We start from the raw sequence: 26,010 nt of genomic DNA on the forward strand, positions 1-26,010 counted from the left end.
TGCCCCACCCCCATGTCTGTCCCCAGACGCTCTGCAGCCACCAGCCCAGCAGGCTCCACGGGGCGGGACACCCTTTCCTCATGCTCCAGCCTCGCCTCCTGGCTTCTCTCTGCAGCCTCCTCCCCTCTGGCGCCCACGGCAGCAGCAATCGCTCAGCCCTGTTCGGGGGTCCTGCCGTGGTGGCGTGAGGTCACGGGGCGGAGGTGGCAGCCCCTCGGGGCAGCAGTGCCTCCTGGCGCCCAGGTGAAGGCAGCGGCTCGCTCCGTGTTGCCCCTCCCTGCAAGCGCCCCGTGGTGAGGGGTGATGGGGGCAGACACGTCCCGGCCAACTGTCCAGTCCTGAGCCCCGCAGGCAGGCCCTCCCGCTCTGGGGCCGGGGCCCAGCTACCACCCCCAGGGAGGCACCCGGCTTCCTCACAATGATCTCGGGTGCTCCTGCTGGGGTCTCCCCAATGTCCTGCACTCTCAGAGTTGGGCGGCCCTCCTTTTCCTCTCCAGTGAGGATTTGTCACTTCGGGGTCCTGGCTGCCTGGCTGTCGGGCCCCAAGAACCCTCCCTGCTTTTCTCAGGGGCTTGTGCACATCGGGGTCTTGGGGCCCCGTGCTCATATCTCAGGGTTCCAGGCTGGGGACCCTGTCCCATAGCATAACGTCACGTAGCACATGACATATATGAAATATAATACAGACCTAATCATTTAATAAGGAAGGTATAATATAGGCGAGGGGCAATGGAGGGTTAGTGTTTAATGGGGGGCAGAGTCTCAGTTTGGGAAGATGGAAAGTTCTGGAGATGACAGTGGTGATGGTTACACGACAGTGCGAATGTACTTAATGCCCCTGAACTGCACACCTGAAAACGGTTAGGAGGGTAAATTTTTTTTTTTTTTTTTGCGGTACGCGGGCCTCTCAATGTTGTGGTCTCTCCCGTTGCGGAGCACGGGCTCCGGACGCGCAGGCTCAGTGGCCATGGTTCACGGGCCCAGCCGCTCCGCGGCATGTGGGATCTTCCCGGCCCGGGGCACGAACCCGCGTCCCCTGCATCGGCAGGCGGACTCTCAACCACTGCGCCACCGGGGAAGCCCAGGAGGGTAAATTTTATGTTGTGTGTTTTTACCACAATGGGAAACACACAGGTGTGCTACAGACTCTCTTGGTCCCGACACCGTGACCCCTCGCAGGTGAACACCCTGACAGGCGAGGCAGGAGTGGGGTCCCAGCGCCCCGACAGGTGGGAGGCGTGCGTGCTGACCCCACCTGGCAGTTTGGGTGTAGGAATGGCTCCCAAGGCCAGCAGGCTGGGCCTGCAGGAGGATCAGCCCAGAGGGAGGGTTCGGGCAGCTGGAGCGGGGACTGGCGTCCGGGGCAGGGGCAGCCCGGGCGAAGGCATGAGGCTGGAGCCAGCGGGGGTGTCCAGGGAACCGGGAGGGTGGCCCTGGCTGGAGAGGCCCCTGAGATCCCTGAGGCGGGGGAGGCTGGGACGGGGGAGCCACACCCTTTCTCTGGAGACACCCCCTCCATGAGAAGACCCGGGAGGGTCAAACCTCATTTGTTAATAAGAGAGAGAGGGAAGGACATGGGCTTGCCATATTTCCCGTTATTATTCAAATGGATTGAATTTTTTAATCCTATAATAAAGTGACAATTTCCATTTTCCCAGGCAATTCATTTCTGCAAAGTGACCAGGGTCGTATCCCACTCTGGGGGATCAGCGCTCCGCGATTAAATCAAATACGTAAGATGCGTTTTCACGGGCACGTGTCTTTCAACGGGGCCTGGCTGTGGGCTCCCACCGGCCCTGCCCGCAGAGTTGGCGGGGGGAGGCGCGCCCCTGTGACCCGGGCCGTCAGCCCCTCTCCAGGGTCAGCTTCCTCAGTCATCCCGGGAGCCCCCTCCCAGCAGGCTGCAGGCTCCTTCCCTGAAACCTCCTCAAATCTCCGCACCAGCTGGGTGGCCTCAGGCAGGTCCCGAGCCCCTGGGCCTCCGTTTCCCCATCGCTGTGCGTGGGAGAACTGGCGGTGCCTCCGTCCCAGGGTGGGTGAAAAGTTAGTGAGGAAAACATGTAAGTCATCAAATGCTCAATGTTGATTGTTCTTTCTAATAATGGTTTCTTACTGTTACCTGGGTCCTGCCTGGGGAGTGGTTTTCTTTGGGGCTCTGGGTCTCTGGGAGTTCCCTTCCCCTTCCGGCCCCTCCTGCACCCCAGGTCAATGTGACTTCCACCGTCCAGCCCTGACGGGGGATTGGGTCCCTGGAGTGAAGCTGGGCCCCTCTCCCCAGCTGGGACCACCTGGGGGCTCCGGACCCTCCCCAGATGGGCGAACATTTCCGGAGCACCTGCCGTGGGCCTGGCGGATGCGTCTCTCCCTGTTACCAGAAATCAGTCTGGACCAGTGCCCAGGTGTGGTTACAGCAATAATCACTTTGTGGCTCTGTTTTATTAATACTTCTGATTTTCAGCATTTATGATCATTAGCACATGGAAACCTCTCCCCCACGCGGTGAGGCAGGCAGTTATCCCCACTTTACAGGGAGGCCCCAGGTCAGCAGTTGGAGGAGTCAGGATGGAAGCCCTGCCGTCTGGCTCTAGCCACCCCCTCCCCCTGCCCGGGTGCCCTGAGAGCCCTCCCTTGCAGCCTGCGCAGGACCCTGGCAGAGCCAGACCCAGAGACGGAGCTGTTCCAGACGGGCGGGGGCTCGTTCCCCCTCTGCAGATGCCGCATCCGAGGCTCAGAGCTGCCCAGGGACGGAGTGCCCTCTCTCCCCTCGGCCGAACCGAGGCCCTGGATCCCTGCGTGCTGCGTGGAGCGGAGCCCCGTTCACAAGGCTGCCCTCTGAGGGTCCGCCCGGCCCCAGCTGTCCGGTACCCTGCACCACCCAGGGCGGACCCACGTGGATGAGAAATAAGCCACTGGGGTGTCAGGACACGGGACTCAAGTGTCTATACGACCCCTGGTATATGATGTACTACACGATCACATCCTGGTACGGTGCTCCGTAACCGTGACGGCTAAGGGGTGATGAAGCCCCAAGTCGCAGGTGACCGTAGGGCAGCCCCAGGGCTCAGTGCACGCAGAGCCTGGAACGGGCTGGCAGGCCTTTGCAGAAGCAGCTGACCACATCCCGGGCTGTGGCAGAGAGGCTGGCATCCCAAGGAGAGTGAAGGTCTCGAGGAGGGTCCCACAGGGTCGGTCCTCAATCCCTGGGGAACGAGGGTCCTCCAGCCCCGAGCTGCCCCCCATCTCTCTTCCACCTCCTCCCTGGGGTGGGGTGTTGGGGGATGGAATTTGAGGAAGGGCCTGCCCCACCCCAACCCTGCCCCAGCATCCTGGGTGTGGGCTCACAGTGGAAATCAAAGGACCTAGCCCACTCACCAGGCTCCTGCCCCCAGCCATAGCTTGGGCTGTGCCCTGGGGGCTGCGGTATGGCACATGGGGCCCAGAGCGGCCCTGGGGGCTCACCGCTGACCCCGTGAGGGGCTGGAAGCTCAGGGAAGGTCAGGTCCCGGTGAGGTTCCTTAGGTGCTGATGTGTGAGCCTCAGGGGCCAGGGACACACTTGGGGCTGGGGGCGGGACTACAGGGTCCGTGGGGTGGACTCAGGGCCTGGTGGGCGAGGCCAGACCACAGAGAGGGGGTCCCACCCTCTGGGAACCCCTCTCCCCCGTCCCTGCCCCTGGAATCCGCCCTGCAGGTGAGATAACACAGGAGGAGTGAGGCTGCGTGGCGCTCACCTGGGCCATTAGTCTAAGTGATGAACACACCTCAGGGGCTGGATTTCCTCTATGGGCAGAGGAGGGCCAGGTTCTGGGGCGGAGCTGTGTCCTTGGGCCACATCTGCAGCTTGGCTGTCACCTTCCTGGGTGCCGCTCACCGGGCCGCTCACCCGGGTTTCACCACCTATTCAACTCGGAAATGATCCTGGAGCTTCCAGGCCCGCTGCATGGACTGCATGTCCCCCCAGAACCCCTCCTCTGGCGTCAGTGTGAAGCTGCCTGGCACAGCTGCTGCCCGGATGCTAGTGGTTAAAGCAGAGGCCAGAGGGGCACCTATGGGCTTCAGGGATGGTGGAGGGGCCATGGGGGCGCTGCCTGGCACAGCAGACCCCTGGCCCCGGGATGGGTGGGAGGGGGCGGGCTGGGTCTGTGAACTTGAATCCCAGTAAAACGAGGATACCTGTCAACCCAACCCCCCACAAAGTTAGATCCCAAGCGAGGGGGCTGGATCGGCTTCTGGGCTTCAGGCCAAGCCAGCGCTGGAAGATGCCCTTGTGGTGGTCGGGGCCAGGTGGGTCCCAGCTCTCTGCCTTGGTTCCCCTCGCCATCCCATGAAGAGGCCTTCGTGGGGCTCTCCCAGGTACCCCTGTCTCTGCCTGCGCAGGTCAGCAGGGGCCAGGTCACAAGCAGGAGGTTGGCGTCATGTAGACCTGGATGCCAGCTCTGGCTCTGTTTGCCTCCTGGGGCCTCAGTTTCCTCATCTGGAAAATGGGAAAATCCTGTTCCATGGCAGGGTTCCTGCGAGGTTTCACAGAAAAAGGAGAAAATGCCCAGCTTAGAGCAGGTGCTCCATGGGGCCAGGATTGGGGCTGCCCTGGATAGAGGGGCCGAGGCACCCCTGGGGGTCCCGGAGGCAACGTGGATGGCTGTTCCCCCCAGGGCAGGTTACAGCCCCTCCTCCACTACCAGTCTCCCCACTCACTCCCACTGCCCCACCCAGAGCCCCCCTGAGCTCCAGACTCTTCTAAGCAAGGCCTCCCGATGTTCTGCAGCCCCGGTGGTCCACACCCCAAGCACACATTCCGCCAGCCTGCTTCTCCACGTGCACCCCCCCAGCTAAGCCCTTAGAATTGGGTTGTTTTACGCTTTTGGTGCCTCTGCCTTTGGACCAGCCGTGCTCCTGGTGGAGCAGTACTGGGGCACGGTGGCGGGGGCGGGGTCTGGGCACCAGCAGAGCAGCCCGGCCTTCTCTCCAGAGATGCTCGGGGCCACGGGGAAGCTCCAAGCTGGAGAGGAACTGGATCGGATTTACCCTTTAGAACCATCCTGGGAAGCAGAGTGGACCTTGGAGGGACAGTTGAGAGGGGGCAGTAGACACGAGGGTGGGAGGGAAAGGATAGCGTTGGGGCAGCTCCTGGGCGTAGGACCGGAGCCTCTGGACGGACGGGTGGCTCCTGACGCCCAGGCGGCCTCTGCGCCCCTGGCCCCAACCCTGCATCTCCCAGCCCTGCTCAGGGAACCCGCGTCGGGGGAGGGCGGATGTGCAGAAAATGCCCCACCAGCCTGGTGTCCCCGGGGCTTGGTCCAGGGAGGTCCCTTCCTCCCTGAATGGTGGGCATGTGTGTGGCGTGAGGGTGCAGGTGGAGCTCGACATCCCCTGACCTGAGGGGCCTCGTGGGGTCCCTGGGGTCTCATTCCAAGAGCCCTGGGGTTACTGCTGCAGGGCTTGCCCTGGGGAAACACAGTCAGAATTGTGCATAGGAAGTTCCCTTTGGCGACTGGGGACGGATTCGGGGGGCTTCAGGGGCGTCAAGGCACCTGGTGGAGGTGGACTTGGGGGGCTCGAGGGGGAAGCCAGGGGCCACCAGGCTGCAGGTTTAGGCGACTGGGCAGTCAGTGAGGGCCGCGGAGGGCGGAGTAGGTGTGGAGGGCCCACGGCCCCTGTCCAACCTGGAGACAGCCCTCCTGGGCCACGAGACCGCCCGCCCCTCCCCGCCCACGGGGCAGGTACCACTGTCCACTGGTAGTTCTCCTGATCCCTTTATCCTGTGCTTTAATAAATAATTTACAGTCTGGCAGGTCCTAAAATGTTAACTATGTGTCCTTCTTACAACCCAACCATTCCACTCCTAGGTATTTATGTAAGAGAAAGAAAAGCATACGTCCACACACAGACTTGTACACAAATGTTTGTAACAACTTGGTGATAGCCAAAAACTGTGTCCATCCACAGTGGGTGGATCAACAGACTGTGGTACGTCCATTCAGTGGACTACTGCTCGCCTCCAAGAGGAATGACCGATGCAACAGCACGTGGGTGGACCTCAAGGTTATCATCTCGGGTGGAACAAGCCAGACCAAACAAGGTACGTGCTGCCGGAGTCTCTTTATATGAAGCGATAGAAAATGCAAACTAATCTATAGGGACAAAGCAGGTTAGCGGCCACCCGAGGCTTCGGGGAGAGTCTATGGAGGGGTGGGAGGGCGATTACAAGCCACAGGAGGAAGCTTTGGGGTGATGGGTGTGGGGGTGGCTTCGCTGGCATACCAGGAGGTACAGGTCGCGTGGACACCCGTCAGTGAAGTTGTCAGTGGGCAGATACACGGAGGCATTGACCCTCTCCTTCCCCGTCGCACCCGACGGCTTTAGCGTCCATCCATGACTCATTCTGGAACCATCATTTCTATGCTGGCAGCCAAAGGTGAATCCTCTAGTTCCATTTCTTTCTACGTTTGTGCCATTCTGTAAGGAGGCGCTTGCCCTCCCCTGTTTATTTCTGTGTGCCGGCATTGACGGGTGGACTCTTTACTCGAGCTGCTATAATCTGTCACCACTTTGTTCACTCTGATGCTCAGACGCCCCTGCCCGTGGTCAACACTGGCCCTTCCTTGTGGGGCCTCGGTTCTGACTCCCTTCCAGCCAGGCGCTCCACTTCAGAGAAGCTTTGTGTAAACCGGGGTCTGTTTGGGGTGGTCTTGTGCCTGGGGGTGAGGTGGTGCCCCCTCAGGGCCGGGCTCCCTGATGCCAGAATCCTCTGGGCAGAGAACCAGCAGGCGGGGAGGTGGGGCGAGCAGGCGGGGGCCCAGGGAGGGACGGGACGGATGCTGTGGGGGAGGCTGCTGGAGATGCCGTCCTTGCCTCGCCTGAAAATACCATCAATGAACAAGTTTCCTCCCTCCAGGGAGTCTAGAAGAGGGGTTCCCCCCACATGTCCCACCTTCTGGAACTTACACAGGATGGCAGGGTCAGGGAGCCGGGGCGGTGACCCAGCTGGGGTTCCCCCACGCGTGCAGTGCCCATGCCCAGTGCCGGGACTTCTGCAGACAAATCACCTCTGATGTCCTTTAGCCCCTACGACAAGTCCACGCGGCAGCATCCTTGTCCCCATTTCACAGACGGGAGCACGGGGCTCTGAGGCGTACGGTGCCCGGGTCAGGGCTGGACCGCAGTGGCGGGGGAGGGCTGGGGTGCGGGGACCTTGCTCTGTACCAGGACTGGCCAACAGAAGCATCACGCGAGCCACTGATGCCGTTTTAAACTTTCTCGTGGGCGTGTTCAAAAAGCAACAGAGAGAGGTGATGTCAGTTTCAATAACACACTGTGTTAACTCCTGTTCAGATGTCACCATTTAACAGGTAATCATTATGGAAATCATTAGTGTGCTGTTTTGTGGGGTTTTCTTCTCAGACTAAGTCCTGGAAACCCAGCGTGTGTTTTACACGCACGGTGCACCTCGGCGGGGACCAACCCCTTCTCAAGTGCTCAGTGGCCCGCGCGGCCTGGGGTCTCCGAGCTGCACGGAGAGAGGGGCCCCGTCTTGACTGTGGGGCTGTTTCACGAGCCTGTGGTTGTCAAATCTCATCGAACCGTCCGCTGAAAGTGGGAGTATTCTATCACGTGGAAATTATACCTCAGTACGATTGATTAATTGTAGAATCGAATACAATTGATTGATTTTGATTGATTACATAGAAAATGGATTCATTTAAAAATCCAGGCCTGCTGTTCAGAGGCAGGTGGCGGCACCGCGTGTTAGGCACTGCTGCGGGCCTCCTGCCCGTCGGGGGCGGAGGGAGGATTTAATTAAACTGGGAGCAGCTGCACCTGGAGCAGGAGGGCCGGCGTGCGGTGGTGCGGCCCGGGGTGGGGAGGGGCTGCGCTTAATAAAGTCACATCCAAAGGATGACCTCGGAGCCCTCCTCCCTCTCCTGAAGGCCACGGCGAGGCCCCTCATAAAAGGTTGTTAAGGAAAGTAAATAACTCGGCCGGTGTGGGGGAGACTTCCTGGAAGAGGCATCCTGGCCCTGGGAAGGTGAGGGTCCGACCCCGCGGCCACAGCCAGGAGTGGGTGGGAGGCCCAGAACCCTGTCATATAATTACCCATCGCTGTCGGAATCCTGCCTGGAAACTCGGTTATAAATGTGAGGAGAGGATTGTGGGTCGGGGCCAAACACGGGGTCCCTCCAGGGGCCCCAGTTTTTCATCCCTCTGGGATGCAGAAGTGAGCCTACCCGGGGGAGGGCCTGCTCTCCGGCAGGGGACAGTGGGGAGGCAGGGCCCCCGCCTCAGTGAGCCGGGTCAGCGTCCAGAGAGTTGGGGGAGGCCTCGGGCCCCGGGGACCCTGGCTGAGCAGGGCTGAGGGACAGGCCTGTCCTGAGACCTCCTGACTTGGTCTCCTCTGGCTCCAGAGCTGGGCTTAGGTGTTTTCCGCTAAAGGCCTGGAGCAGAAACACCTGGAGACGCCAGTTGCCATAGTGCCGTCACGGTCCTCCCTACGCGCTTCCCCAAGTCTGCCTCCTCTGCTGGTTTTGAAATCCGTCCGCAGAAAGGGGGAGGCTGAGTCCCTTCCCACTGAGTGTGGGCTGGACTTATGACCTGCTTCCAGCAGGGAGAACTCAGCAAAAGAGACGGTGTATGGATTCTGGGATCGGGTGGTAGGAGGCACAGCGGCCTCGCCCGGTGCCCTGGGTCACCAGCTCTGGGGGCGGCCAGGAGCCCAAGCAGCCCTGCAGGGTCAGCGAGGTGGGGAACCTGGGCCTCCTTCCAGCAGCCATGGGGAAGCGCCTCCTGGGAAGGCCTTCAGGTGACACAGCCTCAGCCCACACCTGACAGCGTCTCGTGGGAGACCCGGGCCAGAGCCACCCGGCCAAGCTGCTCCCAAACTCCTGACCCACAGACACTGTGGGACAATAAGTGTGTGTGATTCAAGCTGCTACGTTTGGGGATAAATGTTCTGCAGCGAAAGACAACTAACTGGTGGGTGATTCGCCCTCTACCTGAACTTCGCCTCTTCCACCACCACGTGGGACTGTTTTAACCCCCTCCGTGAAACTAACACCAGAGGGTTTTTCCAAATGTGTGTGCAAAAAAAGGAGTAAAATACTCAGGAACAAGTTTAACGAAAGAAGGGGTACTTTGGGGGGTGATGAAGGTGTTCTAAAATTGATTGTGGTGAAGGTTGCCCAGTTCTGTGAACATGCTGGGCCCATTGAGTTATACACTGTAAACGGGTGCATTGCAGCCCAGGACAGCCGCTGAGCACCCTGCACGTGTGTGTGCACGTGTGTGTGCACGCCTGCCGTCTACTAAGCAGCCTGTGGGGTCAGGTGCCGTCGGCCTGGCTGAGCTCCAGACCTGATTTCAGGGCTCTGTTTCCTCCCTGGGTGATGGGAGGTGAGGGCCACGAGGGCCACGAGGGCCACGAGGGCCACGAGGGCGCTCCCCTCCCCCAGCTGCCGGTGACTCATGTGTGCCCCTCCCCGGAGTGCTGCCTGCACTGGCCAAGGGGAGATGCATGGGCATTTACACCCCTCTCCCTGGGGCAGCCTGCACCGTGACCGAGGGACGTGGGTGCACCCGCCCTGGGCCCCGAGATGGCAACACAGTGCCTGAGGTGGGGTCGGGCTGGAGGCAGCCTCAGCTGGACCACGTCTCTGCCGAGCTTCCGCCACATCTCATCTGCTTCCGCCACCCCACAGGCCCCTCCTGCGAGCTCTGCCCAATGCCTGGCTGACCCAAGAAGCCTGTCACCTCTCCTGCCCCACCCAGGGGCCTCCCTGGCTGGGTGGTTGGGGTCACCCCGACCGTGCACGCGAGCTGGATTCGGGATCCGAAGTTCTCCCTCCTCCGAGCACTGCGCGGGGCAGAGATTCCCTCCACCCGCCTCTAGTCGATTTCCCCCTGGGCCATCCCGGTCTGACGGACACAGAGAGGGCAAAGGGCAGGGCCTGCCTTGGGGGCGGTGGGTCCAGAGCGGGGAGCCTGGACCAAACCTCAGCTCTCAGGCATGGTTGGAGGTGGCCAGGCGGCATTCTCCCACCCCCACCCGACACGGGGGTCCGGTTCGGATTAGCCTGAGGGCCAGGGCAGGGCTCTGCGGATGCTCCCACCTCCCTCTGCACCCCAGGCCCTCCCCGGAAATTCTGACTCTGCCCCAGGGAATATGATGGGCTGGAAGGATGGACACTTCATGGTGTGAACCAGGGGGTGCCAGCACCTCGCTGCCCCCTGCTGCCCCAGGATCTGAGGGGCGGCAGCACAGGAAACATGACCCCCCCACACGGCCACGACCCCCGCCACGGCCATGACCCCTCCCCCCCGTATAGCCAGCCTTCGCTCAGCCCCCACTGTGTGCTCGCCCCATGCCGGCATCGACCCCCAAGTATTACCTCCAAGCCACGTGACGGCCCGCCCAGCTCAGTGTCAGGACTCCTTGTCCAGATGGGGAAACTGAGGCTCTAGAGGGAAGGGACTGTCCAAGCAAGTCAGGGGAGGAGTCAAGGCCTGGGCCTGGCTTGGCTGGACCCCAGGTCCTCGCTCACACCTGGGACGCCACATCTGCTTGGTTTCCCTCTACAGCAACTGCCCCCACTATGGGAGGACACTCCAGGGTCTGCAGGATGGCAGAACCAGAGGTCTATCATGAGACAGGCCTCCCGGGCTGACCTGGGGCGGATGCCACCACCTCTCCACGTGACCCAGAGGCAGCCTTCGGCCGCTCAGTGTCAGTTTCTCCACCTGTAACTCGGGGGAATGGGACCAGGGGACCCCTGAGCCCCCTCAGGTCCAAAGAGGCAGGAGGATAGGGCTGTGCAGAGCCCCCGCCAGCCTCCTTGGGGGGACTGCGGGAGATGGGGCGAGGCTCCCCCAGACCCGCCCGCTCGCCAGTTGAAGGCCCTGGGCCATCCCGGTCTCTGCCTAGACTTCTCCCATGTAAAGTGGAGGCCATGGTACTCATGCTCTCCCCAGGGGGCCTGGTGCTCCTTGCTCGCCTGCCCGGTTCCACTTTCAGGAACCACTGTCATTCTTCTCCGCCCACCCAGGCTCCCAGCCTCCCCATTTCGGATCCAGAGTTTTCTGGCAGCTCCGAAGGAGGCTCTCAAGAACACTAGAAGCATCACAGAGGAAGGTCCCCGGGGAACCAGCCACCCCAGGGACCTGGGAACCATCCCCTGCTTGGGCCCAGCAAGGCCCCTTCCCAGGGCGGTCGACTTTGCCTCTGAATTAATCTGGATTTTTAAGCACAATTAAAGAGGTAATCAGGGTCGGCGGTGCCTTTCAAACACAGTTTAGCACAAAATCCTAATGCAGGAATTACACAAATGGATATTGTCGATATAATGGATTCCCCACAATTGCGGAGAGCCAAGCTGTGCCGGGGCTGCGTGCTGTGTGCAGTGAGGCTAATTCAGCTGCGGAAAATGGGGCGCACCGGGCCTGCTGCTCCACATTCATTAACGGGGAGCTTGTAACACGTTTCGGAGAATTCATTAGGGAAAGAAAACAGTAAAATTTGAGGTTATTTGTAAACCCGATGGGGAAAACATGCATCATATGGAGGGAGGAAATGTGTCGATTGCAGACGGAGCCGACCTGAGGGGGAGCGGGGGGTGCAGCGGCTGGGGTGGAGGCGCTCCCCGAGACAAGGCTGCAGCCTGGGTGGGCCGGCATCCTCCTCTCTCCGTGCGCCCTCATGGGCCTGTGCGTTCCGGGGGCCCCTGTGAGAAGGTGGGGGGCTGCAGGGGCCCAGATGGGGCAGGAGCCCAGAGAGGGCAGGGCCTTGCCCACGGTCACACAGCACAGAGGCAAAGCCAGCGGCCCAGGCTCCTCCTGAGGTCTGCGGGGGCAGGGACAAGGCCGGGGCCCTGTGAGCTCTGATGGAGGCCCCACGGCCACGATGGTGCCCTCTCCTCCTGGCAGCCAGGGGGACCTTGAGCTGAGACGCGTCCCGGCCCTCTCTCCTGTCTCTCCGGCCTCATGCTCGGCCCCCCTCCACTGCACAGGATCCTTCCCGCCTCCGGTCCTCTTCCCAGGCTGACCCCTGGCCCCGCATGGATTCCCAGCCTCCCGGCTCCCCGTGATGGTCCCCTGATGCCGCCAGCTTGGCTCTGAACCCGCCTCCTCTCCTCCTCAGCTCTGCACACACCCCTGGTGACAACCTCCGTCGGTTTCTCAACTGCGTCGCCTCCAGACCCCAAGTGCCGGGAGGGGGGCTGTTTATTTGTTCCCCGCTGTGCCCGTGGATCAGGGGTCCCGTACACACAAGCTGAACACCTGGACTTGCGCTCCCAGTCTTCCTGTGCTCCCCGTGAGCGGGGAGGGGCTTGCTCCCCGAGTTACGGACGCTGTGCCTAGACCCGGGTCAGACGCTGGGAGTGGGGGGCTCAGGGAATCCCTGCCCTTGGTCCAGCCCAGCCCCTGCCCCGGGTGGGCCAGGCAAGGGGAGCTCATTGTCTCCTGTGAGAATGAGCTGGTGGGTCTGAGGTCTCAGAGGGCGATGCGTGCTCAGGGCAGTGACCCTGCCGCTCCATTCGCAGATCAGGAGCCCCATCCCCTTGGAGGCACGATGACAAGAACCACTGTGACAAAGTGAGAGCCGCGGTGGGGGGGTGGCAGAGAAGAGGGGGGCCCATCGTGTGCAGAACCCAGCAGGGAGGAGCGGGGCCGTTCCCCGGGCCCAGGGGCAGGACGGGGGTGGAGCTGCACGCCAGGCTGAGCTCCCCAGTGGCCCACGCGCGTGGCCCCCGTCACAGGGGCAGCAGGGCCCTAGGGGTGCTGCTCCCCACCAACCTGGGATGGAACAAGCCCCAAGGGAGACGGCCAGGGGCTGGAAGGGGGCGGTGGGGTCACAGGGAGTGGGCACGATGGCATGGGGTGAGAAAGGGACTCTGGAGGGTCTCTCCCATGGCACTTCCAAGGGGTCCCCTGGGGCAGGAGAGGCCCTCAGACCACAAGGAAATTGCCCCTGCTGGGGGGTGACGAGGGTCTGGGGGTCCAAGCTGAGGCTGTCAGCATCCACCCTCCCAGGTGGAACAGCAGCCCTGGGTCTCCCGGTGTCCGCAGTAACCCAAGGCCCTGGGCCCTTTGGGACGGCCGCCAGGGGCGGGGCCCCTGCCCTGCAGGACGCCCTCGAAGCCCCACCTTGTGGGCGCCCCCCATGGGAACAGGCGGGGGCTGAAGCTGCCCTTTCCGGCCGGAGTGCAGAGGTTAATGGACGCACTGGTGTAGGGGGGGCTCGATGCTGAGGGGCTGGGCTGGGAGGAGGCCCCGTCTCTTCCGGCTCGACGGAAGGAGGACAGATCAAAGCTCAGGGGTTTATGAGCCGCGGGGCGGCCGCCGGAACAGACCGCGGGGTGGGGGCGGTTTGAGGCTGGGATCCCAGACTCCCCGCCTTGAGGGACGTGCGGGGCCGTGGCTGGCGGGTCCCTGGTAAGGGTACCTACTGTGTGCTGGCTGCTTAATGTATTCACAGCAGCCTAGGAGGTGGGGAAACTGAGGCTGGGGCCAGATGACCTGCCCAAGGCCACACAGCTGGCCAGTGGCCAAGCCAGGAGCAGACCCAGGCCTGAATGACCCCAAGACTCCCTGCGGCCCCGGTTGCCATGGAGAGGTCTCCCTTTCGGTGGGCAGACGGGTCGAGGGGCCGTGGTGGGGACACCCCGGGCTCTCAGGGCTGGAGTCGGCGTGGGGGTGGGGAAGACCCATTGTGCAATCCCTGTGGGGTGACAGGGCCAGTGGGCCTAACCTCCTCCAGCCTCGGGGCCACCAGGAGCCCCGGGACCCCTCTGCGGAGGCGACTGCTTATGCCTCTGCAAGGGGCACCTTCCCTGTCCCACGCCGGGGTGGGTCTCTCTCTCTCTGTCTCTGTCTCTCTCCCTGCATCTCAGCCCCTGGACTCCGCCCCAGACACCTCCATCCTCCCAGCACCTGCCGCCTCCCCGGCCGCATTTTCCCCACTGGGCGTCGGGCCCCTCTGGGGTCCTGGTCCCCTCCCTCCAGGCCCAGCAGGGTCCCATCCATGAGCGCGGCAGTGGCTTGACGCTGGGCAAACGGTCTGAAAGCTCTGCCCCAGGACCAACGAGATGTGCCCACCCCTCCCGCGCCCTGCCGCCCGCCCTCACGGCTGTCCTGGTCAGGGAGAGAGGCCGCCAGAGCAAGATCCCCTCAGGGCGCTGGCTGGCCCGGCTCCTCTCCCCGCCCGGGCTGAGCCCCAGACCCCAAGCCCGGCCTCCGAGCCGGCCTCACCCGGCGCCTTGTGCCTCCCCCTGTCCTGCTCCCACCGAACTGCAGCCTCTCTGAACCTGCGGGCCATCCACACCTCCTGGCTCTTGCCTCTGCCGTGCCCTCCACCAGGTGTGCCCCCTTCAGGCCCGCTCTTCTTCAGCAGGTGAGCCCCACTCGTCCTGTAAGGCCTGGCTCCGCCATCACCTTCTCAGAGGGAGGATGAGCCTGGGCTGGAAGATTCTGCAGCCCCCAGGCCCCCACGCTGACCACGTCGGCGTGCTTGTTGGCTTCTCTGTGAGGGTCTCCGGGACCCTCTGCACTCACCCCTGCGTGGGTCAGGCCTGGAAGGGAAGCCCCTGTCTTCCTCGGGGTCAAGTTCAGCCCTGCTAGTTACTGCTGTGCAGTCTGGGCGGGGCCCTTGGCCTCTCTGAGCGGGTGAACTCTCTGCATTCAGTGCTCCCAACAGCCCTTCTGGGTCAGGGGTTAGTATCCGCCCTACTTTACGCCTGGGGAAACCGAGTCTTGTCACGATGAAGCCACGCCCCCATCTTCCTTCCCTGTCAGGCCGCCCGGCAGTGCTTTCTGAGGGTAGATTTTAATTAAACCAGTTTATAATTACCTAGCTAGTTAATAAAACTCAGGGGAGTTTTAATTTTTTTGGTCTTATTTAAAAATTTCATCACCACCTGCCAGCATCGGGGAGAGAGGTCCTGGCAGAGTCATCCGTGTGCCTGGCTCTGGGCTCAGGAGGGGCCTGGGGGCTTGGCTGGCAGAGAGGGGCACCGGGCAGTCCCCCATGGCAGCCCATCCTAGGTGTCCCCCCCAACCCTGATCATAGCCCCAATCTGGGTAATGTCTGCATGGGGACACCCTCCAGGGGTCTCAGGGTTCCCCCTCCTCCGGCCCCACAGGCCCTGACGGCCTCCCCAGAGCTTGCTGAGAGCCCAAGTCCCTTTTCGGTGCAGACACAGCACGTGCCAAGGTCCAGGGGCTTTGTGGGAGGGACCATGAGGGTAGGGGTGTGGCCAGGGCTTGGCAGCCGTGGTGGGTGGGGCCGAGGCCCCTGCAGCCGTGGTGGCCGGGGCTGTCCTCCTGAGTCTGCCACCTCCGGCTCCACTCCCCACCCTTCCATGTGTCCATCCCTCCAGAGTCTGCTGAGGACCTACTGTGTGCTGGGGCCGCAGGCGCTGGCGTGGGCCACTCACTCCAGCCCGGCTCACCTAGCTTTTGGAACGTGGAGTCTGTCTGTTATCCTAGAATTGGAAGATCAGCAGGGTTCACACAGAGCTCACTCTTCTGGCTTTTGTAGACCTCCCCCGCCCCCGCCCGAGGGTAACGTTGAGCTGGGAGGCAGCTGCCGGGTCTGGTTGTCCAGATCTGGCAACACCTCCTGTGGCAGCAGAGCCCTGCCTGGCGCAGTCCCCGCCACTCCCGGGGCCTCAGCGTGGAGCCCCCCCACATCCTGGCCCCCCACGCTCCTTCCCCCACAAGTCAGCCCCGGGCACTGGTGCCGGAGCGGCTGGGACCCTGAGCTGGAAGCAGGCCTGTGAGTGGTGCTCAGAGGACACCCAGCCCGAAGACGGGCACCATCTGCCCGGGCCCCTGCCCACCCCACTCAGGCCCTGGGGCCTCAGCCCAGCCCTCCGCCTGGTCATTACTCTCCCCCTTCCCTGCCAAGCAGGCCGTTTGAGACCCAGCCCCGGCGCTGGCAGATGGACGTAGCAGGTTAATAAGTGCGTTCCTTTCCTCCTAAAGGCTAATTAAATATTAATCGGCCTGGTGAGGTCAGCAGAAATCGCTCGGTGGCGGCAGAGGGAGATGTGTTTAATTAATTCTCCCACGGAGGGTCTGGCTGAGGGGCCCCACGAGCCCCCAGCCGCCTCACTCCTGCCCGGCCCCCGTTCGCCAGCCCTGCGTCCGGGCCACCCCCTACGGCCCCTCACTGTCCCAACCCGCAGGCGGAGGCGAGCTCTGTCCCCACCCTGCAGCTGGCTTGCAGCTCCACGAGGCTAGGGACAGCGGGGCGGGGGCCCTTCCCCCATGTCCAGGGGGCAGGGTCTGGGCGGGGGCTCCCTCCGGCCCTCGGCTCAGGGGGCTGTGAGACTGGGGGAATGTGCCCTGAGCAGAGCCAGCTGGGGCAGGCGGGGACGGGCCTGGTCTCTGCCTCTCCGTCCACCACCTGGCCACTATCAGAGGAGGCCCCTGCCCACCCACCGGGCGATCCAGGGCTGGGAGGGGCCGGGCTGCCCCGGAGACTCCTCCAAAGAGGCTCCTGCTCCAGGGGGGTGCTCAGAGGTGCAGCCGAGGCCTGGCCATGGCCCAGACACAGGCAGTGGGGTCCCCAGGCCAGCAAAGAGAGAAAGTCAGGGCCCCCCGTGGGCGGGGGCTCAATGCCAGAGCTTCAAGGGCCTTTAGGGCTCAGCTCATCAACGTCCAGGCTTATTTATGGAGGGCACAACAGAGCCCTGGATGGAGAGGCTCGACCAAGTGGGTCGGGGAGGAAAGAGGCTGTGGCTAGAACGTCTGCTGGGTGCTGGGTCCGGGGCCTGACCTGAGACCCCGGTGCCCTAGGACCACAGAAGGGCCCGGGCAGTGGCCTGCAGGGTGGGAGCCTCCCAGCTGAGACCCTAGGTGTGACAGGTGGGTCCTTGGCCCGGGGTTGGAGGGGTGCTGGGCAGCCAGTTCTTCCCCTGACTGCCAGCCTCAAGCCCCACCTTCGGGGGGGTGCATGGGGCTCCCCGTGGGCACCGCCCACCCCGGTTCAGGCACACCTCAGGGAGGGGGCTGGGACCCCTGCATCTGGGTCTCTGCTCCGGTCCCATGTTAATTTTTTATTTATTTGAAAGTGGGACTGGAAGCGGTTTCAAAGTGAGCCTAAAGTAATTAGGAGGTCTTGCTGATGGACCGCGCTGGAGGGACGTGGGGATTATTTATTACCGAGTCACCTGCCGGAAAGGGTTAGAGGCTGAGAAGTAATTATTTTCCCTTCCTCACGCCCCCCACCCACCCTCTCTGCTGGATGGGGATATTTTGCCGGGAGGGCAGTTTGGAGGTCTGAGACCAGGCCTCTCCGGCCCTGCCCCATGGAGGTGGGCCTGTTCTAGGAAGTTCTGGGGTCACAGGAGCCTCTGAGGGCCCCCCCTTTTGTTCCCTCCTTGGCATAAGGTCCCCAGGAGGGGAAGGGCACTGCCTCGCTGTGTGCCCAGACCTGTGTGGGGATCTAGGGTGTGTGCTGTGGAGCCACACAGATACCTAAGGGCATGACCCTGGCAGATGGCACAGCTGGTGCAAAGGCCTTGGGGTGGGGATGGGCTGGCAGCCTGCAGGGCTGGGGCAGGGGCACTGAGGCAACAGAGGCCTGGCCATGTCAGTTCAAACTGAGGACTCCGGGCTTTATTCCAAGTGTTTTGAGAAAACTTTGGAGGATTGGGAGTGGGAAACATGGGACCCATCCGCTCTCCTCACCTGGTCAGGATGGGTTTTCAGAAGCACAGAACTCACTCTGCGCCCCTGCACCTGTCCCAGCCCGGCCCAGCCTTGCACTCACTCCCACTCTCTCCTGTAGCTGCATTTCTCACCTCCAGGGAGCTGCCTCGTGCAGCGATGGTTGGGTAGGAACCTGGCAGTAGCAAGGGGCCGAAAGCCAGCTTGACCAGCGTAAAGAGAAGAGGGAATTTGTTGCCTCTTAGAGCTGAACTGTCTGGGATAGACCGCTGACTTCAGGCCTGGCTTGATCCAGGGTTCAGATGTCATCCCCAGGATCCACGTCTGGGTTCTGATTTTCCTGCGATGGGAACTGTCTGAGGATTCCCACTTCCCCCCAAGATAAAGTAACAGGACTAGATTTATCTTCCCATCTGAAACAACTGTTTTTTTTTTTTTTTTTTTTTTTTACAAATTGAAACAACTGTTTTTTAAAAAACAGACAAAATATAAGAAAGAATAATTTTTAAGATACTGGACATCAGGCAGTGAAGGACAGAAATTCCTGAAAGATGGGGGAGAAATGAGGCGAGTCCTGACATTGGGAGACTTTTCATACCATGAGGCAGAAAGGAAGAACCCAGACGTAACCTGGCAAACTACCTGAGAAAGAGCCAAGAATCTGGGCATATCAAATTGGAATTTGCAGGACAGTGCACCCAAAAGGAGAGAGAGTAAGTACTCTGAACTGAGTACTGCATGAAGGTAGGGAAATTATCCATGCCCCAGGAAAGAATCATCCAAAAGGATAAGAGGACACTGTCCCGTGCTCATACAGGCTGGGAGAATGTCTTTTCCTATCAGCAGACTCATGTTGGAAGAGCTCATCATTCACAGGGCCTTGGGAAGAATATTCAGGTAGGTCTTGCCTTGTAGTGGGGAATAATTAGCACTAAGTTGAGAGCTGCACAAAACCAACAATAAAAGCAAGACTGGGAAGGATCAGTTTCCCAATAACTTAACTGCATCCCCCAAAACATGGCTCATGTATTGATATATTTACAGGATTATAAAAACATCCAGCAAACAAGGCAAAATTCATATTATCTGGCATCTAATCAGGCATTAAAAGAAGCAGAAAAACATGGCCCACAATGAGAATACTCAATTAATTAAAACTGACCCAGCACTGACACAGATGTTAGAATAAACAGACAAGAGCATTTAATCAGTTATTATAACTACTTTATATGTTTGAAAAGGGAAATCAGTTATCGTAACTACTTTATATGTTTGAAAAGACATGGAAGATATGAAAAAAAAGGCCCAAATTGAACTTTTGGAGTTGAAAACAGCAATGACTCAGATACAAAAAATACACTAGATGGTATTAATAGCAGATTAGACATGGTAGAAGAAAAGATTGATAAACTTGAGGACATAGTAAGAGAAGTTATCCAGAATGAAAATAGAAAGGACAAAACATTTTCTTTAATTAAAAAGATCATCAGGGCCTCCCTGGTGGCGCAGTGGTTGAGAGTCCGCCTGCCGATGCAGGGGACACGGGTTCGTGCCCCGATCCCGGAGGATCCCACATGCCGCGGAGCGGCTGGGCCCGCAAGCCATGGCCGCGGGGCCTGTGTGTCCGGAGCCTGTGCTCCGCAACGGGAGAGGCCACAGCAGTGAGAGGCCCGCGTACAGCAAAAAAAAAAAAAAAAAGATCATCAGCTGTCTGAAAGACAACTTCCAGTGGCCTAATATTTGTGTAGTTGGAGTTGCTGAAGGAAAATGGGGAAACAAAAATATTTGAAGAATTTTGGCTGAAAATTTACCAACTTTGATGAAAACGATAAACTCATAGATAAAAGCTCAACATACTCCAAGTCTAAGAAACATGAAGAAAACTACAACGAAGCACATCAATCAAATTGCTCAAAAGCTCTTTAAGCTCTGTGATAAAATCTTAAAAGTAGAGAAAAACAGACACGTATACAGAGGAATAAAGATAAGCGCTACAGCAGATTTCTCATGGAAATAATAAAGCAAGAAGACAGTGGAGCAATATCTTTAAAGTACCTAAAACGCCATCAATCTAGGATTCTATACCCGGCAAAAATTCTTTCAAAGCTGGAGATGAAATAAAGATGTTTTTCAGACAAACAAAAGCTGAAAGCACTCATCCCCAGCAGACCTGTACTACCAGAAGTGTTAAAGGAAGTCCTTCCAGCAGAAGGAAAATAACAACAGACCAATGTGAGTCCACACAAGGGATGAAAAGCACTGGAAACAGTAACTACACCCCTTCCAATATCTCACATCCTGACACTGTAAGCTCAGAAGACAAGAGAAACCTTTCTGATGCTCAGTTTCTACGTCTGTAAAATGACCATAATTATACCTGCTTCCAAAGATGGCTGATACCCACACAGTGGAATATGATTCAGCCACAGAACGAATGAAGCTCTGACACCTGCTACAACGTGGACAAACCTCGAGGGCGTGATGCTGAGTGAAATAAGCCCGACACAAAAGGACACATAGTATATGATTCCATTTATGAGAAATGTCCAGAATAGGAAAATCCATAGAGAATTGGTGGTTGTCAGACACTGGGGGAGGGGGGCTAGGGAGCGACTGTTAATGGATTTTGGGTCTCCTTTGGGGATAATAAAAAGGTTTGGGAACTAGATACAGGTGGTGTTTGTACAACATTGTAAACTTACTAAATACCACTGAATTGTTCACTTTAAAATGGTTAGTGACTAATTTTATGTTGTATGAATTTTCCCTCTATTTTAAAAGACGGGCGGGAGGATTAAACCAAATGTAGTGACATTTGTGAAGACCAACGCCAGCCCAGGCAGCGGCTGGGGACACCACCTACAGTGGCTATTCACACTGCCATCCCCCAGATTACTGTCTTCCAGGTACTCCATGTCTCTGTTCATGTTCCCACAATAATCCCTTCAGTGGGTATTATTTTCTCCCCCATTTCCCAGGTGAGAAACGAAGCTCAGAGAGGGCGAGTGGCTCGCCCAGGGTCACACAGTGAGGCTGGGACCCAAGCCAGGGTTTCCGATTTTGGTTCAGCTCTTTCTGTGTGCCGTCCACGAGGTAACGCATCTGCACTTTAAGGGCTTTCAGTGTGTGGACAAATCCCCACGACCATAATAGGACTCAGGCAAGACCAGTGAGTGTGGCCTGTCGCCGCGAGGGCTGGGCAACACTGGGGCAGGCGATTCAACAGGGAGGCTGCTCTGGAAGGTGTGGGCCTGACGGAGGGAGGAAGCACGCAGGAGCCCTGCTGGGCTGGGCCTGGAGCAGCGGGAGGGCTGGGCCAGCGCTGCTGAGAGCTGGAGGGAGGGCCGTGGCCTCCAGAGGAGGATGAGCCCCCTCCTGGGCCCAGAGCAGGCACAGAAGGTTGGGGCCTGGGCCCGAGTCCGGAGCTCACCTGGCCCCCTGCACTGGTCTCTCGGCCTCCCCTTGCGTCCCCCACCCATCCTCCTGACAGAGGGTCTTTTAAAAACGCCAACCGGACAGCATCATTCAATGCTCCCCTAATCCTCCTCAAGGGCCCCCACAGCTCCCAGAGCAAGATCCCAGCCCTAGCCCCACCTGCCGACATCACCCACCTCCCTGCCCACTACCTGCAGCTCCAGGGCCGTCTGCCTTCCCCCCTGCCTCAGGGACCCTGCATTTGCTGTTCCAGCCACGGGAATGCTTTTCCCTCCCCTCCCCCCCACTAGCCTCTGCCCCCTCCTTCGGGCCCCGGCTCGAGCGTGCAGGAAGCGCCCCAACCCCGGCCTGGTTCCACCTCCCCCATAAAGACCCTTATAGCACCTTCCCCTCCCTCCAGGTGCCCTGAGGAAGTCGGTGAGGATGCAAGAGTCAGGTCCCGTCTGGTCACTGCTGTGCCCACCACAGCAGAGCGCAGAGCCTGGTGCGGGGAGGGCAACCAGGGGTCAGGCGTAGAGGATGTGAGTGGCCAGCACTGGGGCAGCAGGTGGCCGTTCGCTCCCAGCAGCAGACATCAGGCGAGGACTCTGCCTTCCCCTGTGGGGGCCCAGCGCTCCCACTGACATTCCTCTGCTGCCAGGAGCTTCCTCCACGGAGGACCAAACCTCCTGCTGGGCAGCGGGGTCTGGGGACAGGGAGCAGATGGGCTGTCCTGCCCGGGCTGTGCCCACCTCTGGGGGGGCTGCTGATCCGGGGGAAGACCTGGCTCCACTCCAGGCTGCTTGGTCCCTCTGGCCTCAGCTTCCCTGTCTGTACAATGGGCACATTTATGGACCTTGCGGGGCTGTGCAGATTCAGAGACCTGTGGATGGGCACCTGCTTTGTAAACTATAAAGGGCTGTGCGTGCGGGTGGTACCAGTGGTGGGCCGGAGCCCCTACCCCCCGGCCCACCGCCACTGGGCACTCGAACCCCTTGCTGGGCCAGTGCACTGAGCCCTCCCTGCACCCCGGCTGCCAAGCTCCCTGGGAGTGCGGGGTGGGGGGGAGGAGGCCAGGGGGTGGGAGGTCCAGGGTGTGCGTGGGGCGACCTGCCCCAGCAGGGCTGGCGGGTGGCTGCGGGGCGCGCAGCTGTTTGCTGGGTCTTGTCATGAACCAAACACAGTAACTGTGTAACGATTGAACCACACTAATGAATATTGGGCCAGATATTTTCCAGGCCTATTCCGACAGATTACTTGGAGAGCTGAGTACGTCTCCCAATTACCCAGGCAATTAGGCGACTAATTAAACACTTACCCTCCGCTTCATAAACAGGAGCAAGCGGGTGGGAGCCAGAGCGGCTCCGGTGCATGAGGAATGCCCGCTGGCGGGGTCTCCGCTACACACGCGCCCCAGGACCTCGGCCATCCGTGGGCAGGCCGGCTGGGGGTCAGAAGAGCAGGGGACTGGGCCAGACACGCCAAAGGGTCTGTCCAGATCTCCTCAGGGGCAGAGCAGGCCTCTCAGCCCCTGTTGGTTGCCCCCTGCTCCAGGAAGCCCTCTGGCCTTCCCTGGCCCAAAGGACATCTGCTCACTGACCGTGAGCCCTTGTCCGGCCCCCTGGCCCTGCCCTTGGCCCTGGGGTGCCTCTCCTCTCCCCCAGCCCACCCTTTGCTACTCTGCAGAGGCTGTTTTGATCCACTCAGAGGAGCAAAGCTAACAGGCCTCCCAGCCTCTGACCTCCGCACCCGGCCCCCCGCGAGAGTGATATTTCTGGAAAATCTATCCGACCACATCAGTTATGGTGGTTTTAAAACATGCCCTCAAATTACAACATGGCCCCCGTTGTTTTCCTGTTGCTCATGGTGGGGGTTCTGTACCCACTGCCCTTGAACCTGGGCTGGCTCCTGAGAGCTCTGAGTTGTGAGGGGTGGCTGCAGAGAGGCTTGCGCCTCCCAAGGCCGGGTCGGATGAGGCAGGCAGCTCCTGCCCTGCTTCTAGAATGCTCTGCTTGAGGCTGCACGTACACAGGTGTACAGACACACGCACACATGCATGTGCACACAGTCACACATCTATGCACGCACATGCGTATCCACCTCCAAACAGACCTGGTCCCATGCTCCGTGGGACCCTTGGTCCAGCTTCCTCTGCAGCTCTCAACAGCGAGTGCCTCATTCACTTGTTCATAGGCCCGTCTCTCCTGCTGGATGGAACGTCTTAGCGGGACCCCCAAACCCTCCGAGGCTGAGTGCTCCCCGTCCCCCACCAAGGGGAAACTGCCCCGCGAGGCCCGGGCACTCGGCGCCCTCCGTGGGCTCTCTCGGCACCCATCCCAGGTGGGAGGCGTCAAGGAGGAAGGGGTGAGGCCCCGTTACGTGGCGTGGTGGCCAGGTCTCTGTGTCCCCGAGATCCAAAGGCTCTCTAGGCGCTGCTGGGAGGCGCTTGGTAGACGTGGCCGGCGTGCACAGGTGTGGCCGGGGTGCACAGGTGTGGCCGTCATGTGGAGTCAGCCGCCTTTAAGTCCAGGAGGCTATCCTGGATCATCTGGTGGGCCGGATCTCATCAGTCAAAGGCTTTAGCGCAGGACTGAGGTTTCCTGAGGAAGAAGACATTTCACCCATGGACGGCAGTTTCAGCCTGTGCCCGAGAGTTCCAGCTGCCCCCGCAGAGGCCTGCCCTACAGACCGCAGACTCGTCTGCCGGCACCCACCTCATCGGCCGACCTTGCAATAGCCATCCATCCATCCATCTATCTACCTACCTATGTACCTACCTATGTTATATACAGGTTAACCTACACTTTCTCTGGTGGACTCTGACTCATACAAGTGCCTTCTGTTCTCTCTTCATTTAACAGCTGTTTATTGGGCACCTACTGAATGCCAGGATCCATGCTAAGGACTAGAGCCTATGGTCCGTGGAGAGGAACAGGGAGTTGTAGAGACAGACGTTTGCTAAATAACGATATTTGTGTATCAGGCAGACTGAACCTGTGCTCTGAAGGAGGGGCCTGGGAGCCTAGAGAAAAGCTGACAAAAGGGATGGGTCAGGGCAGAGAGATCAGGGAGGGTTTCCCTGAGGTGGTGACCTTGGGCTGGGCCCCAAAGAAGAGTGGGTGTGAACTAAGAGAAGAGACAGAGGTAGACACATGTGCCAAGTCCCTGTGGCAGGAGGGAGGGTGGGGTGGAGGGCGTGGAGGAGGGCAGGGCCCCCAGGGCAGAGAGGGGACGCTGGTGCATCAGCAGGGGCAAAGGTCAGGGCCAGGCCTTACCCTATGGGCCTTAAGTGGCCGCTGAGGGCTCATGTGACTGGGGTGCTTTCCAAGGACGGCCGCAATAGTACCTCCCATCCTACGCGCTCTTCCGGAATTTTCCTCTCCCCTAGCAAGAGAAGGGGTCTGCTTTCCCTACCCTGGAAGGTGGGCCAGGCTCAGCACCTCGCTCCCAGGAGCAGTGCATGGCAGAAGGCCAGCTCTGTGGTGTCCAGCGTGAGTGGGAAAAGGGCTGCAGCTTCCGCCCGCCGCTCTCCAGCCCCAGCCCTGGCTCCCAGCCTCTGTGCTGTGGGGAGGCCCAGGCCACAGGGGAGGCTGTCAGTCTCACGGACCATGAGATGGGAGCTGGCAAGTGGGTCTAGCTGACAGGACCCCAGGTAGAGGAGAGACCAGCCGATTGGGCGAAGGTGCAGATTTGTCAGCAGAACAACGTGGTTTCGAGCCGCGAGGTTTTGAGGCGGCTTGTTGCAGAGAGTTCTCGGTGCGGGGGCCGTGAGCCTCTCAATGAGCCCTCATACTCCTGAAAAGGAAGGAAGTGGAAGTCAGCTAAGTTACAGACTTGCCCGAAAGCACAGCCTGCAGGGGCTGTGTCTGGACTCGAACCCAGGCCTGCCTGTCCAGCCTCACAGCTGGACCTGTCCCACTGCCTGAGGATGGCACCTAGGGACTATCAAGGGGGATGGATGGTGGGATTTCATCCGTCGGAACAGGCAGAGGGAGGGTTCGGGAACAGGGGGTGGCCCCCTAAGTGCCGGGCAAGCCCTCGGGCCCTGGACTGAGGGCAGCACCTACCGCGGGCCAGTTGGGGAGCACCACTGGCATATCCCTCTGGGCCCACACTCCAGCCTCACCTCCTTGGGGCGCTGCCCCTACCTGAATCCCAACATCATCTGGAAAAAACAGGCAGTGGGGGCACAGCCTGGGGCTCTGGGTGAGGATGCACGTTCCCCACCCCCCAGCCTCCACTCCCTGGTTTACAATCCAGAGGCTGAAAGGCCCGGGAGGCTGGGCTGAGCCCCAGGCCCAGCCAGCGGTGCTGCCCAGCCCCGGGAGAACTCTGACTCCACAACCCCAGGATGCCGCGGGGCGAACAGGGCGGGAGAGGAGAGGCAGGACTGGGACCAACACCCGGGAGCCTGACCGTACTGGTGTCCCGGGCAGCTTGAACAAAGCCCCACAAGTGGGGTGACTTGAAGCAACAGAAATATATTCTCTCCTGCACGTCCCTGAACGAGGCTTGGGTGGTGGCGAGGCCTCCTGGGGAGCCAGGGGACAGAGGGCTGGTTGAGCAGGGACTCACTGCAGCCTCTCCCTCCAGGAAGGATGCCGGGCTTTCCTCCAAGCCACCCTGATCCCTCAACCCCCTTCGCTTCTCCATTCTGCCCGAGGGAGGGAGGGAGGGAGGAAGACGCGCGCTGGTGCGAAAGGAGCACGTGGATGAGTGAACAAACAATGGTGAGTGAAGGGGTGGCCGAGGCAGGCCGGCCAGCAGGCGGGGCTCCCGACAAACCCAGGTGACCCGGGGGTCACTTCTCTACGTTGAGCTCAGTTTCCTCATCTCTACAATGGGCGACATCGTCCCCACCTCAAGGGGTCCGTGCGAGTCGGGGACATGATCCCCAAGGGCCTTAGCAGGGCTTGGTGCCCATGTGGGCCCTGAT

This window comes from Mesoplodon densirostris, chromosome 16 (genome assembly GCF_025265405.1).
Source record: "Mesoplodon densirostris isolate mMesDen1 chromosome 16, mMesDen1 primary haplotype, whole genome shotgun sequence".
In the NCBI taxonomy this organism is placed as follows: domain Eukaryota; kingdom Metazoa; phylum Chordata; class Mammalia; order Artiodactyla; family Ziphiidae; genus Mesoplodon; species Mesoplodon densirostris.